General features: G+C 35.2%; 1 protein-coding gene and 1 long non-coding RNA gene across 10 annotated transcripts in view; both read left to right on the forward strand.

The window, feature by feature from the left end:
- Nucleotides 1-15,537, forward strand: part of LRFN5 (leucine rich repeat and fibronectin type III domain containing 5) — a 258,300-nt gene that overhangs the window by 23,725 nt on the left and 219,038 nt on the right. The window lies entirely within an intron of this gene.
- On the forward strand, nucleotides 10,724-14,638 carry LOC144382778 (uncharacterized). The gene is made up of 3 exons (XR_013450177.1): nucleotides 10,724-10,916; nucleotides 12,063-12,083; nucleotides 14,606-14,638. It is a non-coding gene; the product is annotated as an uncharacterized LOC144382778 (long non-coding RNA).

A 15,537-nucleotide genomic window follows, 5' to 3' on the forward strand; every position in this document is an offset into this window, starting at 1 on the left:
CTTGTAATTTCAGTGATTGGAGTAAAGAATACTAGGTTAAAAGCCCCTTTGTATATTGGTTGAAATTGTATATATTTTTCCCTTTTTTAAAAGAGAAACAATGAGGGGCGCCTGGGTGGCTCAGTTCATGATCCCAAGGTCCTGGAATCTAGCGCGCACCGGGCTCCCTGCTCAGCGGGGAGCCTGCTTCTCCCTCTGCCTGCCGGTCCCCTGCTTGTGCTCTCTCTCTCTCTCTCTGTGTCAAATAAATAAATAAAATCTTTAAAAACATCTTTAAAAGAGAAACAATGAAATATACTTAAAGTTTCTGTTTATGCATGCTGTATATTAGAAGCTGATTTTATTTATTGCAGATAAAAAATATTGTTTTCTCAGTATTCAGCATTCTTGATTTTAGTGACATTTGACTGATAACTTATTTCAATATTGCTGAGTTAATATTTTGTTGCACAGAGGATCTAAGCACTGTGCAGAGACTGTTGTCAAGAGTGCGGCTTATTTGGTCTCTCAATTCTGAGTTTTTGAATCTTGACTCTAATTTTAAGTTCCTTTTATCCCTCATTTCTCCTTAAGAATATTTACTTCTTTCTCACTAAGGTATCAGTGAAACCATTTATCAGAATACATAAAATGAAACAATTCTAAACTGGTCCTCTTTTTCTGTGGTTGGGTGCTGTATCTTTAACTTCCTGATTTGTTTATTCAATAAGTATTTATAGATAACATTCTACACGTACCAGAAATAGTGGTAAGATCTGAAGATCCAACAGTAAACAAGAGAGATATGATTGTTGCCCTTGTTGACATGATTGTTGTCCTTGTTGAATGTACAGAGTAGCAGGGAGAAAGATACTTTGAAATTCATGGATTCAATTTGTTGAGCACCACTTAGGTATTATGTGTCTGATACTGGTATTGGCATCAAAGAAATAGAGTTGGCTTGCATGTTTGCAGACTGTTATGACACAAGAAGTCCAGTGTGCTCTGAGAATGTTCAAGGTGGGATCCCATCTATCAGGCTCACCTTCTTCTGGGTCTCCTGTCAGCCCATGTTCCATGTGGATGAATGAATAATGGTACAGGTTAGGCTTGTTCTATCTGGGCTGCTGTTTTGTCTCCTGTAAATTCTCATTTAATCTGTAAACTATTAAAATTCAAATGTTAGGCTAGATTCATCACCAGCTATTTTTTAAAAAATAGTATTGCAGATTGTATATGTGTACGTACATGTGTATATATGACGCCATGTATCTCTGTATTTGCAAAAAAATACTTTCTGTGATTATTTATGAGGTATCGAGGATTTTCCTACTTGTCTTTCTATTTTAGATAATATAGACTGCTCTGGCTCAAGTGTTGGCTTAAAAATTTGTTTGAAGAGTATTTCCTGTTAATCAAAAATGTATTGCCCTACGGGTTATTTCTTGTTTTACACCATCAGATAAATTATCCAACAACAGGAGCCTGAAATTTACTGTTCAATCAACTTTGGGCTCACTTATTTGTGGGTTATGCTTCCAAGCTGTTTTATGGCTTTGAAAGACTTCCCTATTACTTATTTGTAAAATAATTCCATTGTTTTACTTCAACTCATTCTCTTCAACATAACTACATATTCAAAAGTTCCTGTGCGTTATTTAGGATAGACAAATATCATTTTATTTCTCTGGATGGAATTTTCTAATTGGGTGGCCAGTACAGCTGGTATAAAATCTTGTCCAAGTATTACTAAACTATTTGCAGTTCTCTAAACATACTTAGCTATTACATATTTCAGTCTTTGATTCTACTCTTTTTTTTCCCCTAAAGTATCATTTTCTCATTATCCTCAAATTATTTATTTAACAGAATTTCCAAAATGCCCTTTTGGGAAAGGCTTCTCTGATGCCTCGAAGTTGAGATTGTTGTCACACATCTTTGTTTCTTGTTGCCCTCAGCATATGTTCTGGAGAGGCATCAAGTGGTTCTCGGTGTTCCCATGTAAATGTAATGTAATGGCCATTCAGTATCACAGCATTTTTATTTCTTTTTTTAAATCACAGCACTTACACAACCTATTTAAATCATTTCCTTATCTTTCTCCCCACATACACTAGACAGACTCTGATGTCTTTGAGGGCATGGTATATTTAACATCCTTAAAATTTACTTTTTATCCAAATACCTAGAATAGTGTTTGAAATTATTCAATTGAATATTGAAATGAATCACTTATGTATGGGTAAGGAGGTAACACGGGCAAAACACGGGCAATAGTTTTCTCAAAAATTTTCCCCAGGTTTGTTGATTTCAAGTTAAAGATTTGCTACTTAGTAATATTTGAAGACTTACTCAATAAAGAAATACTGGGGAAAACCAGGAAGGACCTATATACACATCCCATTTTCTCTGAGTTGAACCAGTTTAAAGCAATGACTTCTTTCAGATATATAATTATCATTCTGAATTGGCTGTTAGATAATGTAAATTTAGCAAATACTGTAAATGTTTATCATTTCAAAGTTATAATTTGAATTATTGACCCTTTTCAGGGATTTCTGAAGGCTGCTTTTGAGAAATACATGACTTTAGAACAGATCTTTTTCTTGGATTACATTCTCCCCATTTGTTTGAGTCCATATCATTTTCTCAGAACCCAGAAATTCTAATTCCATGTTGTACATTATAGTACAGTATAGTATGTGCATAATAATGTACACTAGTTATGTACTAGTATGTATACTAGTAGCAATATATATACCACTGTGTACATATAGTAATGTACACTATGGCATATATACACTATATGTATAGTATATAATAATATGCATTATAGCATAGTACATATAGTATAGTTGTCATTTACTTGCTAATTCAAAGGTACAGTGCTAAAATAGTGAGAAGATTCTCATTTCTTTGACAGCATTACTATTTTGCATCATATCCCTTTGAGAGGAAATAAATGGAAAAGTATAATTTTCTTTTACAGTAGAATATCTTAGTCATATAAAATCTATGATTTAATCATTGGACATACATTTGTGTACTGAGGTTTTCTTTGGTCATTTTAAAAAAGTCCTTTATATCAAGTACATACATTTTATTTTCTTGGTATTTTTCCTTCGATATTTGTGTTCTTTACCATTTTGTTTCCATCTTTTATTGTAAAGATGCCATGTGTCTCTGTATTCTCTTTATTTTCAACTCATTGACTTTAAATGGAAGAATAAGTTAAAATCTGACTGTTTCTTCTGACTTATTAAATGTTAGGGTGAATCAGGTTGAAATAGTTTATGCAAAGTTCTAGACTCTCTACTTATACTCTTCCCTCTTTTAATCTATACTTATATTCCTGCAAGATAAATCTTCCTACAGTGCTTCAGTCATGTAATTTCCCTGGCCAAAAACCTCCAGAGGTTCCCCATTGCTTATTAAATTAGATTCAAACTTGTTCTTTGACATTCATGACCCTCCAAACCCCAATAAGATCCAGCTTCTAGTCTCAACTATGACTACTCCTCTGTTTACACCACATACAGTAATAAAACTGAATTATTTGATTTGTACAGATTCTACTATCTTTTTTTCCACTCTGTATATTTCTTTGAGCTTTTTCCTGGAACACTTGTTTTCTGTAATTTCTGACTGTTCAAATTCAACTGATTATCCTTCAGAAACTATTTCAGAAGTCTATGTCTTTAAGAAGCTTCTCCTGATTTGTTGATTCAATACATATTTATCTGTAAGGCATTAGTAAAGGGTACAATCAAGGAAAGAGTTAAAATCCTTATTATAATGAGTGTATTTATTAGGCCAAGGTGTTAGATGATAAATAAATAAATAAAAATATAAAATATTAAGTGATGGTAAGTGCTATGAAGGAAAATATTGAAACTGCCATAGGAGTGTGTAATCAGAGGTGGAGGGCTGATATATTATTAAGGGTGATCAGGCATATGTTCTTTTATGAGCGGACAGTTTCAGAGAGACCAAAATGAGTAGGGGACTAAGTCATGGAGATATCCAGAGAACCTGAGACTGTAGGAAGCGTGAGTTCGAGACCGCTGGGACAGCAGTGAGCTGGCTGTGTTTACAAACTAGCCGTCAGGCTCTGGTGGCTTAATAGGAGTGAGTGAGCAAAGATGTTAGAAAGAAGTAAGCCTTGTGAGCCAGCCTACGGATTTTGACTTTCAGCGTGGAAGATAGTAAAACAAGGAGGCTTTTGAGCAGAGACTTGACTTGAACTGGTTTATTATTATAAAGAATCACTCTGGTCGCTGCCTTTGAATAGGCTACAAGGTCACAGAGGGAAAACAAGGGAGCACAAAAGGCTATGTCAATCAAGATTTGATGGTGGATTGAACCTGGATTTTGGTGTAGGAAGTGACTAGATAAGGGTTAGTTTTGTGAAATAAGGGACTATGTTTAAAAGGAGGTAAGAAGTAACACACAAAAAGTCAGCATTGTTTTGTAGACTCCTTCTTCATCTTCAAAGCTACCATTACTTTTTTATTTTTAGCAGTAATATCTGTGCACGGTTCTTTACTAAGCTATTTACTTACATTATTCATATTTAGACCTCACAACAACCCTATGAACTGTAGGTATTAAATATTACTGTTACATTTTTATATATGAAGTACTTGGGAAATAGAGAAGTTGAATTATTAGAAAATATTATATGTGTCTATCTTCCTGTATTCTTAGGGAAGGCAAAAAAGGGCTAGGAATAAATACATCACATTGTTAATAGTGGTAGAAAAGTAGATAATTTTTCTTTTATTTATATTTATCTGTATCCCTTTTAAAAATAGGCATTGGTTTTCCTTTACTTATTTTAGAATTCCTAAATTTAGATGTATAAGGATATTGCCTTTACAATCTAATAAATGTTAAATGTGAAAATCATGATTTTTAACTCAATTTACCAGACTTTTTAATTTTATAATTGACAAAGTGTGGGATTTACACTCAGACTTGATTTCAGATTCTGTCACCTTGGGCAAATAACGTAGCCTTTCTGGACCTGTGTGTCTTATCTGTACACTGAAGCTAACAGTCCCAAGGTTTCAGGCTTGTTTTCAGGATGCAAGTGGATAACAAAATAACCGGGTTAGGCACGATGCCTGAAACAATAGAGTACAACGAAATGGGCACTGTTATCATGTCCATATGATGTAGGTTTTTGGATTTAATTACTTAATAAATAAGACAAAGGCTACAATACCATAATATATATAAAACAATATAGCTGAAGTCTGTATCTAATGAATTGCTATGAAAATGAATTTCAACTAAGAACTTTGGTTAATTTTACAATTTTTTTATATCCCAATGTCATGCCTTAATTATAGGCTCTCCTGTTACTTTGGAGGATGGAATTTATATTCTCCTTAAATTTTTAAAAATATTTAACATATATTGATTCTCTTTATTTTAAAATGCTTTAAAAATAAATAAAATGCTTTAGTGAGTTCTTTTAAATAGATTTGGACAATTATAAATAATCAATTAAGGACCATTTTTAGACACTGGCTTAGTGCGGGCCAGTGCTGTAAAAACACACTTGACGTCAATGTTAGCTTTCTATTCATTCAGGTTTTAGGATCAGGTCCAATTCCATAAAAACATTGCAGTTATGACAATATGTGTGGTAATGTCGTGAGTGTAAGTTAAGATTCCCTTTATACACATAGATGGTTAAAAACAGCCAGCAATGGGGCACCTGGGTGGATCAGTCCTTAAGCGTCTGCCTTCAGCTCAGGTCATGATCCCGGTGTCCTGGGATCGAGCCCCGCATCGGGCTCCCTGCTTGGCGGGGAGCCTGCCTCTTCCTCTCCCACTCCCCCTGCTTGTGTTCCCTCTCTCACTGTGTCTCTCTCTCTGTCAAATAAATAAATAAAATCTTTTAAAAAAATTAAAAAAAATAAAAACAGCAGGCAAAATGTTCTCTGCAATTTTTGTAAATGTTGCCCTCTATAGTTAAGAAATTTTTAAAAATCATAAGGTGAAAAATATTTAGATGAATTAGGTAAGTGCACCCCTAAAATAATGAAATGGACCCCATTTTTCTTTTCTTTTCTTTTTAAGATTTTATCTATTTATTTGAGAGAGAGAGAGAGTTCACAAGTAGGAGGGAGGGGCAGAGGGAGCGGCAGACTCCCCACTGAGCAGGGAGCCCGACACAGGGCTCTATCCCAGGACCCTGAGATCATGACCCGAGGAAAAAGCAGATGCTTAACTGACTGAGCCATCCAGGAGCCCCATGACCCTATTTTTCTAATATGTGTGTGTGTGTATAAATTTTTCCACGTCTTATACCTAGCAGTCCAAATGAACAGCTGTTAGATGTTGTTTAATGTGACTGAATTACATTTTTTTCCTAGAGATAAGAATGTGAAGAAATAAAAACTAATGCAATCTTCTGCAATCTTGTTTTAAAATTATCAGTCCTACTAAATTATTTTTGTATGATTTACATTATCTTGGTTTGCCTTGCCTCTAAGTTCAGTTATTTCCATTGGCTTTCACTCTTCTTAAAGGTCACTAGATTTTTTTAATATTACTATGATTGTTATAAAATAAATTCAGGATTACTATGTAATGGCTTTTAATAAAACTAAGCAAAACTAGATTCAGTGTGTGAAGGACATTCACTATAATGAGCTTCATTACATTCACTCAGTGGTAGACCTGTATGAATTGACAATGATCCTAACTTTTCTGAAATGAAATGTTTTAACATTTCTTCTAGATTAGAGGTTATACTCATCTTTGAATAGTACCCAAAAAGTGTCACTATATTGGGATGTTCTTCCAGTGATGGGCTCATCCAGAGATATTCCTTTGTCTAATGCACTTTCTCCCCATGGAGTCTCCTGGTGTTCAAGAAGCCATAAAGACAAATAGCTTAATACAGAGAAAGGACACACAGTGCTGTTGACTAGGTATAAGAGCTTCTGTACTTTAAGAGAAGAAATAAAATAGTATAATAGTATAATTTGGGAGCCACAGGAGAATTTTGTAGTCTTTCATGAAACACTAACTATATAGATATAATTCTTGACACTTTGAAATATGACACTTCTTCTAGGGCATGATTAACTATAATATATTTTGTGGACTGATTCTAAGAACTGTGTGTCCCAGTATATAATTAAAGACCTATTGCATAAATTATACCAAAGTGATCTGATTTCTTTCAAGCTGTGGGATTTGGGTCCATTTTTATTTTTTATTTTTTGGTCCATTTTTATTTTTGTCACTTTCAGTTTTGATTCTGTTTTGACATATTGAAAGTGAGATCTGTTCTTTCACTTTTCTACATATACTGGATTAAGACTCCTTTGGGTTATTCTTAATATGGCATATAATTTAGGAATTGCATTAGTGTAGTTCCTTTAGGAAACAGTTCATCAATAGTTACAAATTTCTCCCAAATGACAAGTATAAAAGGGCAGAATGTTAATATTTTTATGATTTTAGGACTCAGAAAAACATTATGGTTTTGTGATGAAACTGGAACCTATTTCTTTCTAGTAATTATATTTTGTTAAGGTCAGCAAACCATATTGGCTTCTGAACATTGACTCAGTTATATCCTTCAAAACCAAGAACATTTAGATGTACCATATTTCCTTAAAGTATCTTAATTGTTATAAATATTTTTAAAGGACAAACACAAAACTTGTATGTTCGCAGGACTCTGTATTGGCTAGTATATATAATATATCTGAAACTTTATAAGCCAAAAAACCCGGATATTCAGATGTCAATATTTTTGAGTCCAGTTTTAAAAGTTAACACATGCCATAGAAAGTTAAGTTGAAATGTCTAACTCTTTAAGTAAGTTTAATGATTTAATGGAGATTTTCCCGAGTATCTTTTTTTTAAAGATTTTATTTATTTATTTATTTTGAGAGAGAGCATGAGTAGGGGAGGAGCAGAGGCAGAGGGAGAGGCAGGCTCCCCGCTGAGCAGGGAGCCCAACATGGGGCTTGATCCTGGGACTCTGGGATCATGACCTGAGGTGATGACAGACACTTAACTGACTAAGCCACCCAGGCTCCCCATTTCCCAAGTATCATAATACACTATGTTCTGTAATGTGAGTGATAAGAAGATAAGTGGTAATTTTTGTTTTAAAAAATAGTTATATTTTGGGGGAACTATGGCAACCTCACAAATGAATCTATCAAAGCAGATTGTGAATGGTGCAATATGAGACCATTGGGTTATGAGGTTAAATGAGAGAAAGATAAGATCTAGTTAGGAGTCCAGAAAATATCACGAAACAAACTGAGGGTTGCTGGAGTGGGGGGTGGGGTGGGAGGGATGGGGTGACTGGGTGATGGACACTGGGGAGGGTATGTGTTCTGGTAAGCGCTGTGAATTGTGCAAGACTGTTGAATCTCAGATCTGTACCTCTGAAACAAATAATGCAATATATGTTAAGAAAGAAAAAAAGAAGAAGAAGAATGTAGCAGGAGGGGAAGAATGAAGGGGGGGAAATCGGAGGGGGAGAAGAACCATGAGAGACGATGGACTCTGAAAAACAAACTGAGGGTTCTAGAGGGGAGGGGGTTGGGAGGATGGGTTAGCCTGGTGATGGGTATTGAGGAGGGCACGTTCTGCATGGAGCACTGGGTGGTATGCACAAACAATGAATCATGGAACACTATATCTAAAACTAATGATGTAATGTATGGGGATTAACATAACAATAAAAAAATTAAAAAAAAAAAAAAGAAGGATGCAGCTGAGATGGTCCTTGAAGAACTGGTAGGATTGAGTGGTTTGAAGTAAGAGAGTAGGCATTTTCTTTTCTTTTGTTTTTAAAGATTTTATTTTTAAGTAATCTCTACATCCAACATAGAGCTTGAACTCACAACTCTGAGATCAAGAGTTACCCATTACTGATTGAGCCAGCCAGGTGCCCCAAGAGTAGGCATTTTAGAATATGGGGACCATGTGAAGAAAACAACAAAAGAAGGCTGAACAAATCATCTTTAGGAGTGACTAGCCTAAATATCACTGGAGTTTAGGGTATAAATAGGAGAGTAATGGAAGAAAATGCCTGAAAATATTTTAGAGGTAAGGAATTCATATGAAATTTTGATGGAAATTTGGAGCCATTGAAGTTTAATGAGTTGAGGAATTATACAGTTGGAACTTCTTTTGTGAGTATAATCAGAAAATGATTCATCTGATGAGTTAGAGACATATTGGAAGCAAAGAAACTGGTTAAAAGACAGCACAAACATTCTGGGTGGGAAGCAATAAGGACCTGCATTGTGGAGTTTGTATTAAAAAAGGAAATAAGCATCTGGCTCAGTGACCTCAGGGAACTCCAGTTACTTTCATTTGAATTTAGGAATTTTGTTTTAATACATTGTCTTCTGTGAGATCACAGGAGTTAATAATAAACTCTCTTTTCATCTCAGGTTCTCAGTCTGAAAGGGATTTATTTCATGGATCTCCCATACTCTTCCTGACTATGGGCATTTGCTATGACCTTTGGGCCCCTCAGTACCAGTTCCATTATTTAGGCCAGATAGATAAAAGGTGCTCAGGCTAGGGTCTTCAGTAGGAGGTGCCCCTCACTAGTCAGGCTTCTTAAGACTATGATTACAATTAGGGAGAGTTACTCTCTCTTCATGTACATCTATCATCTTATGGTGGTGGAATTACATGGTTTTCAGCATGTCATGTTCAGATATGTTGTTTTGTTTTCATTTAATCATTCATGACACTTTAAAACTCCCAGCATTTGAGGTAAGAAAGAGGACAGGATTTTTACTTCTTCTTCTGAATCTCCTTTCTTCCTTTCTAGGTATAAATCAAGGTGTTCTGATTAGATCCAGAATCTGTCCATAGTCATCTCTAATTCTTAAAGAACTCCATTCTGAATTTGCATACACTACCCTCAACCTGCTATCCCAGAACAATAGTCAGGACTGGGATTATTCTGTTTACCCAAGTTTGGGGTTTATCTCAGTCAATTGCCAGGCCTGTGTGGATAACTCCCATGTTATTTTATTTACGTATTTATGTATGTATGTATGTATTTATTTTTGTTCTGAGCTTTTTACACTTCATTTAGAGTTTTTAGATATACATAGGATTGCTTAGGGCTAAATGAAAATTGCAGCCTGTATCTAACAGCAGAATCAAAAGTGCAAGAGCTGCTGGATTTGCTTTATTTATTTATTTATTTATTTATTTATTTATTTATTTGAGAGAGAGAGAATGAGAGAGAGCACATGAGAGGGGGGAGGGTCAGAGGGAGAAGCAGACTCCCTGCCGAGCAGGGAGCCCGATGCGGGACTCGATCCAGGGACTCCAGGATCATGACCTGAGCCGAAGGCAGTCGCTCAATCAACTGAGCCACCCAGGCGCCCTGGATTTGCTTTTTTTAAAATTTTAAAATTTTATTTTTTTAAAAGATTTCATTTATTTATTTGACAGAGAGAGACACAGCGAGAGAGGGAACACAAGCAGGGGGAGTGGGAGAGGGAGAAGCAGGCCCCCTGCAGAATTGGGAGCCCGGTGTGGGGCTCGATCCCAGGACCCTGGGATCATGACCTGAGCCAAAGGCAGACGCTTAACAACTGAGCCACCCAGTCGCCCCTGCCTTTTTTTTTTTTTTTTATTAAGGACCCAGAGGTATGACCACATTCTCCACAATTTCAAGGAAGTCTTTTTTTTTTTTTTTTTAAGATTTTATTTATTTATTTGACAGAGAGAGACACAGCAAGAGAGGGAACACAAGCAGGGTGTGTGGGAGAAGGAGAAGCAGGCTTCCAGCCGAGCAGGGAGCCCGATGCGGGGCTCGACCCTGGGACCACGACCCGAGCTAAAGGCAGACGCTTAACGACTGAGCCACCCAGGCGCCCTCAAGGAAGTCTTTAGGACCTTTGTCAGGAACAGATGCTCAAGTCATTTCAGCACCTTGAACAGTTCTTCTGTGCCCTTGGGCTCCACTGTGGGGGGAAGGTTTCTTTCTCAAGCCGAAGTTTCCCTTAAGGAATCTTTCCAGGTTTTGCTTCAAATCCAGATTCCATTGCTTGTTTTCTCTCTTGGATTTAAGATTAAGATCTTCCCTTACTCCCAGACTCATTTATGCCTATCATATCAACACCAAACCCATTCTGCTGTGGCCCTTTGTGACTGGACTGGCTCCACTTGCTAGAAGTTCTGAAATCTTAATAGATGCTATAATATGAGATCAGTCATCCACACAGGTAATGAGACCCCTATTTCTTTACTCAGGTCACAGAAATGATGCATCCTGAGGACTTTGGGTCTCTGGGATTTCTGCTGTTATTAGTGAGGACTTTGTAGATGCTAATATATGTTCATATTATACTAGATATCAGATAAGTTGTTTCTCTTATTAAAATGGTAGGGGGTTAGGAACCAAGATAGTTTTACCAAGAGCTGTCATATTTTGCTTAGAATGCAGTGGGGGTATCTGTGTATTGTTAATAGTCAACTCTACACTGTCAGGAGCTGCTATCCTCAGAAATTACTGTAAGGCAGCCTTCTACATTCTTGCTTAAATATATTTTTGATGGGTTGAATGATGAGACCCATTTAGTGAAGAAAAAATAAACTTTGAACAACATTTCATATAATATTCTTGCTCTTGCTAAATGAAAAAAAGACATTTAAAACATCTGACTTACCAACTTCTAGCTTGCATAGTGTTGTATATCAGTTCTTACAAAAAGTTATATTCTTTGAAAGAAAGAGCCTAGTTCTCAAAAAAATAATTCCAAGCAATGTTAATTTTTGGAAGTCTGTTTTAAAACTAATATAACCTAATTATATAAGATGTAGTTTTTATAACATAAGCTAAATTCTATAATATATAAGCAAATGTAAATTTTATAAAGCGTAAAAGTAATGATAACTAAATATGTTAATATGTATTAAATATTTTTATCAGAGCCTTTAAATTATGCTTCTGGAAATACATTAGATGTGGTATTTCAAATACAGATGGAAATGATGATATTTGTATATCTCTTTGCATCTCTTAGAAAGCATTTTTCTCATGTTATATTTTTTAATCCTTACAGAAATGCTGTGAGGTAGAAAAGGTTGGTACCATTGTTTTTACAGTACAGATAGGAAATTTGTTTAGTAAAACATGCTTGAAAAGTGACAGAAATGGACTCTTAATATTCTAGTAGCTCAGTATTCTTCTCACTCCTAGTATTATGTGGCCTCTATTGAAACACTAAAATAATACTTTTTTCCCTAAAGACAGAGCTCATGAACTGTTCAACAATGGCAGGTATCCATTATGTTCCTCTTATGATTAGTATTTTGCTAGGCACTGGGAATGCAAAGTAAATGACTGCCTTGGCCCTCAAAGGATGGATGGTCTGATAAATATTTTTTATAGACCATGTCATAGTCTAATCTGCAAATCACAGACACAGGGAATAATTTGTCTCTTGTTCCTTTAGCCAACAACATGATGCAATATTATCTTTTTTCCTATAATATTACTAATTGAGCAAAGAGAAGCTTCTTCTGCTGGGTTGAGTGGATAGCCTTTGTAGAAAGGGAACCCTCCTAGGAACTGGGCACCTGGATTTTTTCTTTGCCTCTGATACTAACGTATACAACTTCGAGATTATCATTTAAAGTTCTCAGTCCTTAGTTTTTTTCATTTATAAAATAAAACTTGGCCCACTCACCTCATAGGGTTGGTGTGAGGAAAACATTTTATAGGTAAAATTGAAATTGAAAAATGTGAGAGGACTAGACAAATACAGAGTAATAATGTCTAATTCTGGTTACTATGTTGAGAAATTACTATCAGGTAACTAGAGTTATGATAAAAACTGCCACACTGACAATACCTAGCACATTCTTTAATTGGGTCCCATATCCACTAGGATCAGAGATGAAAGGAAACTTAAGTAATGAAAATGTCAGAAGTGAAAACATATTTAATCATCAGTCTGAAGATCCTGACATTCCAAGTAAGCTTTGTCAATATAGTCTTACAGCTTCAGGTAGGTTGGAGTGCCATTTTTCCTTTGCCTTAGGCTGTTAATATAGAAACATATGTTTTTTTTAATGCCAAAGCAAGTGGGAATATGCTATTGTTAGAAACCTATAATAATTCCAGCATTCTAAGGCACCAAAGCACTACATTGTAATGCAGTTCTACACTAAAGGAAAACTTCTCCTTTTAGATAAGCAAATTGAAGATATGTTTCCACAGCCTAATTTTTCCCATCATGACCTTTATTACATCACATTTTACTTGCATTTATATCTTTGAAGGAGCAACAGATAGGAAAGACTAGGACACTGTGAAGATACAGTCATGTGGAGCACTCATGAAAAATTAAATGCCCTCAGCACACACAGAAGTAGGTCATTTCATTCTTTATTAAATTTATATATCATAGTCACTGATTAACCTGTATTTGGGTATTATAATTAGATAAGTCTGAACTTTCTTTATTGTCAAAGTATCTACCATGTATAACAGACAGTATCAAGTTAAAAGATCATCCAAGTAGTTTCTTCCTCAAATTTCTTTGCCCTTTGTCTCATATTTCATGATTTTGCACCTCTGTCTTGCATACTTCTAGGGTTCTTTCCCTAAGTGACCTATTTTTATCTTTGGTAGCTTATATCAGTGAAAGATGAAAGATCTCAGGTCTAAATAGAATACATAGGGCATTACATTAGAACTGTATCTAAATCCCCTGGTGTTAGAATTTCAAGGATGAATATTTGAAGAAATGGCACAAAGAACTTTACGTTTTTCAAAGATATAGGATGGCTGAGTAGACAAAGAATAAAAAAAATTCACCCTCTCAAGTGCAAATTATATAAACTGGCAGCCGATACTCCCCTCCTAATGTAAAACCACAGCACAGTATCTTGAGACATATTTGATCATTCCTGGAGACAGGATGATCTATTTGGTGGGCATTTGAAAATGTTATTCTGAAGGTCTGAAAAGGACATTGGATGGGTCATATGAAATATTAGCTACATTCAAGTATTATATTAGAGAACTCCAGAAAAATGGGAATGCATTTGATTGTGAATTTCAAAAACAAAAAGGATGAAGAAAATAAATTAGTATCTCTCTTTCACCATCATTAAGAAAATATGACCTGTACGGTTTTTTATTACATGCTTATAGGTTGGAAAGAGTAATATTTTGGTTAATGTAAATTGCAAATTTTAGCTATTTTATGATAGTATATTTTTCAGTGTTCAAAACACCATGCTGTAGCAATAAGATTACTATTTTTTTCTCATTTCATGTACACGTCAGTACTTTTAGCATGGCATGACTTTTCTATGCATTTTTTATGTTGATATTTTTCATTTTCTTGGGAAGATAACACAAAATTTAACACCAAATTGCTCCTTAAACTCGACAAATATGCTGCCAAAGTAATAATTATTTGGTCTGTAGAGTCCTATATCAGATATTCATGGGCTTCTTTGTGGTTTGAGAATGGCTTTATGATTTACATTTAAAAGATTTTGAAAGGTTCTACTGTCCTGAAACATCAGAAGTTGAAAATGTGAAACATTACTGTAGTCACATAAATCAACCAATTTCCCTTTGTTTTCATAGTTCAACATATTTTCCCTTGTTGAAAATGAATGCATCAGCATAAAAGCCTCTTGAGCAAGAAAAGCGTGTATTTATCACTGTAAGTGCATTTCTATAATACCTTGAAGTTATTGAAATTGACCCTAAACCATGTTTTATTTCTGACAATAGATTCCTTTCATGTGTTGATATTTATTGTTTTATGCCTTAATAGAGATGCAAAAATAATTTTCATTGCAAAAAACCCATGTAAGATCTGTCTTATTCTTTGAATTTTTTTGTAGCATTTGGGAAACATCACAAGCATTATACTCAATGTAAGGCTTAACAGATTATCCATCATAACTCTTATAACACTTCTGTCCTCCAACAAGGTGTTGAAATATGTATGCGTGGTGAATCATCTGTGTTACTACAAAGTACACCTGTCTAGTAAACATACAGAGAAGATAAATTCTAGACCAAAAGGCTGTTTGTGTTAGAACCTGAATACTAGTTTTTCTGATTTACCGTATCATCACTTTGCACTTCACATTTTCCATTTGGAAAATGGTGATAACATTAGTCTTCATCTAGCTCAATGGATGTTACAGAAATAGATGAGACAGCATATGTGAATAGTTCACAGAGCTTTGAAAGAAAGTTGCTGTGCAGATTGAGGTAATGTGTACGCCAAAACTACTGGCTAAGGCAGGTGCTTCTTCTCCTTGATATTTAGTTTCTCCCATTGTAAGGTCAAAGCAGGCTGACTGCCAAGAGACATGGAATATCATGAAATACTGGAATAGATTCCAGGATTTTAGCCCTGTTTCCCACTTCTCCATTCCTGATGACTTGGATTAAATGGTGACTGCCAATATGAATTGATAGAAAGACAATTTGCATCATGACTCATAGACCCCCCTGCTTGCTACTTATTAACTGTCTTTTGTTTTTCCTTTTTTTTTTTTCTT

Source organism: Halichoerus grypus, chromosome 8 (genome assembly GCF_964656455.1).
Source record: "Halichoerus grypus chromosome 8, mHalGry1.hap1.1, whole genome shotgun sequence".
NCBI lineage: Eukaryota > Metazoa > Chordata > Mammalia > Carnivora > Phocidae > Halichoerus > Halichoerus grypus.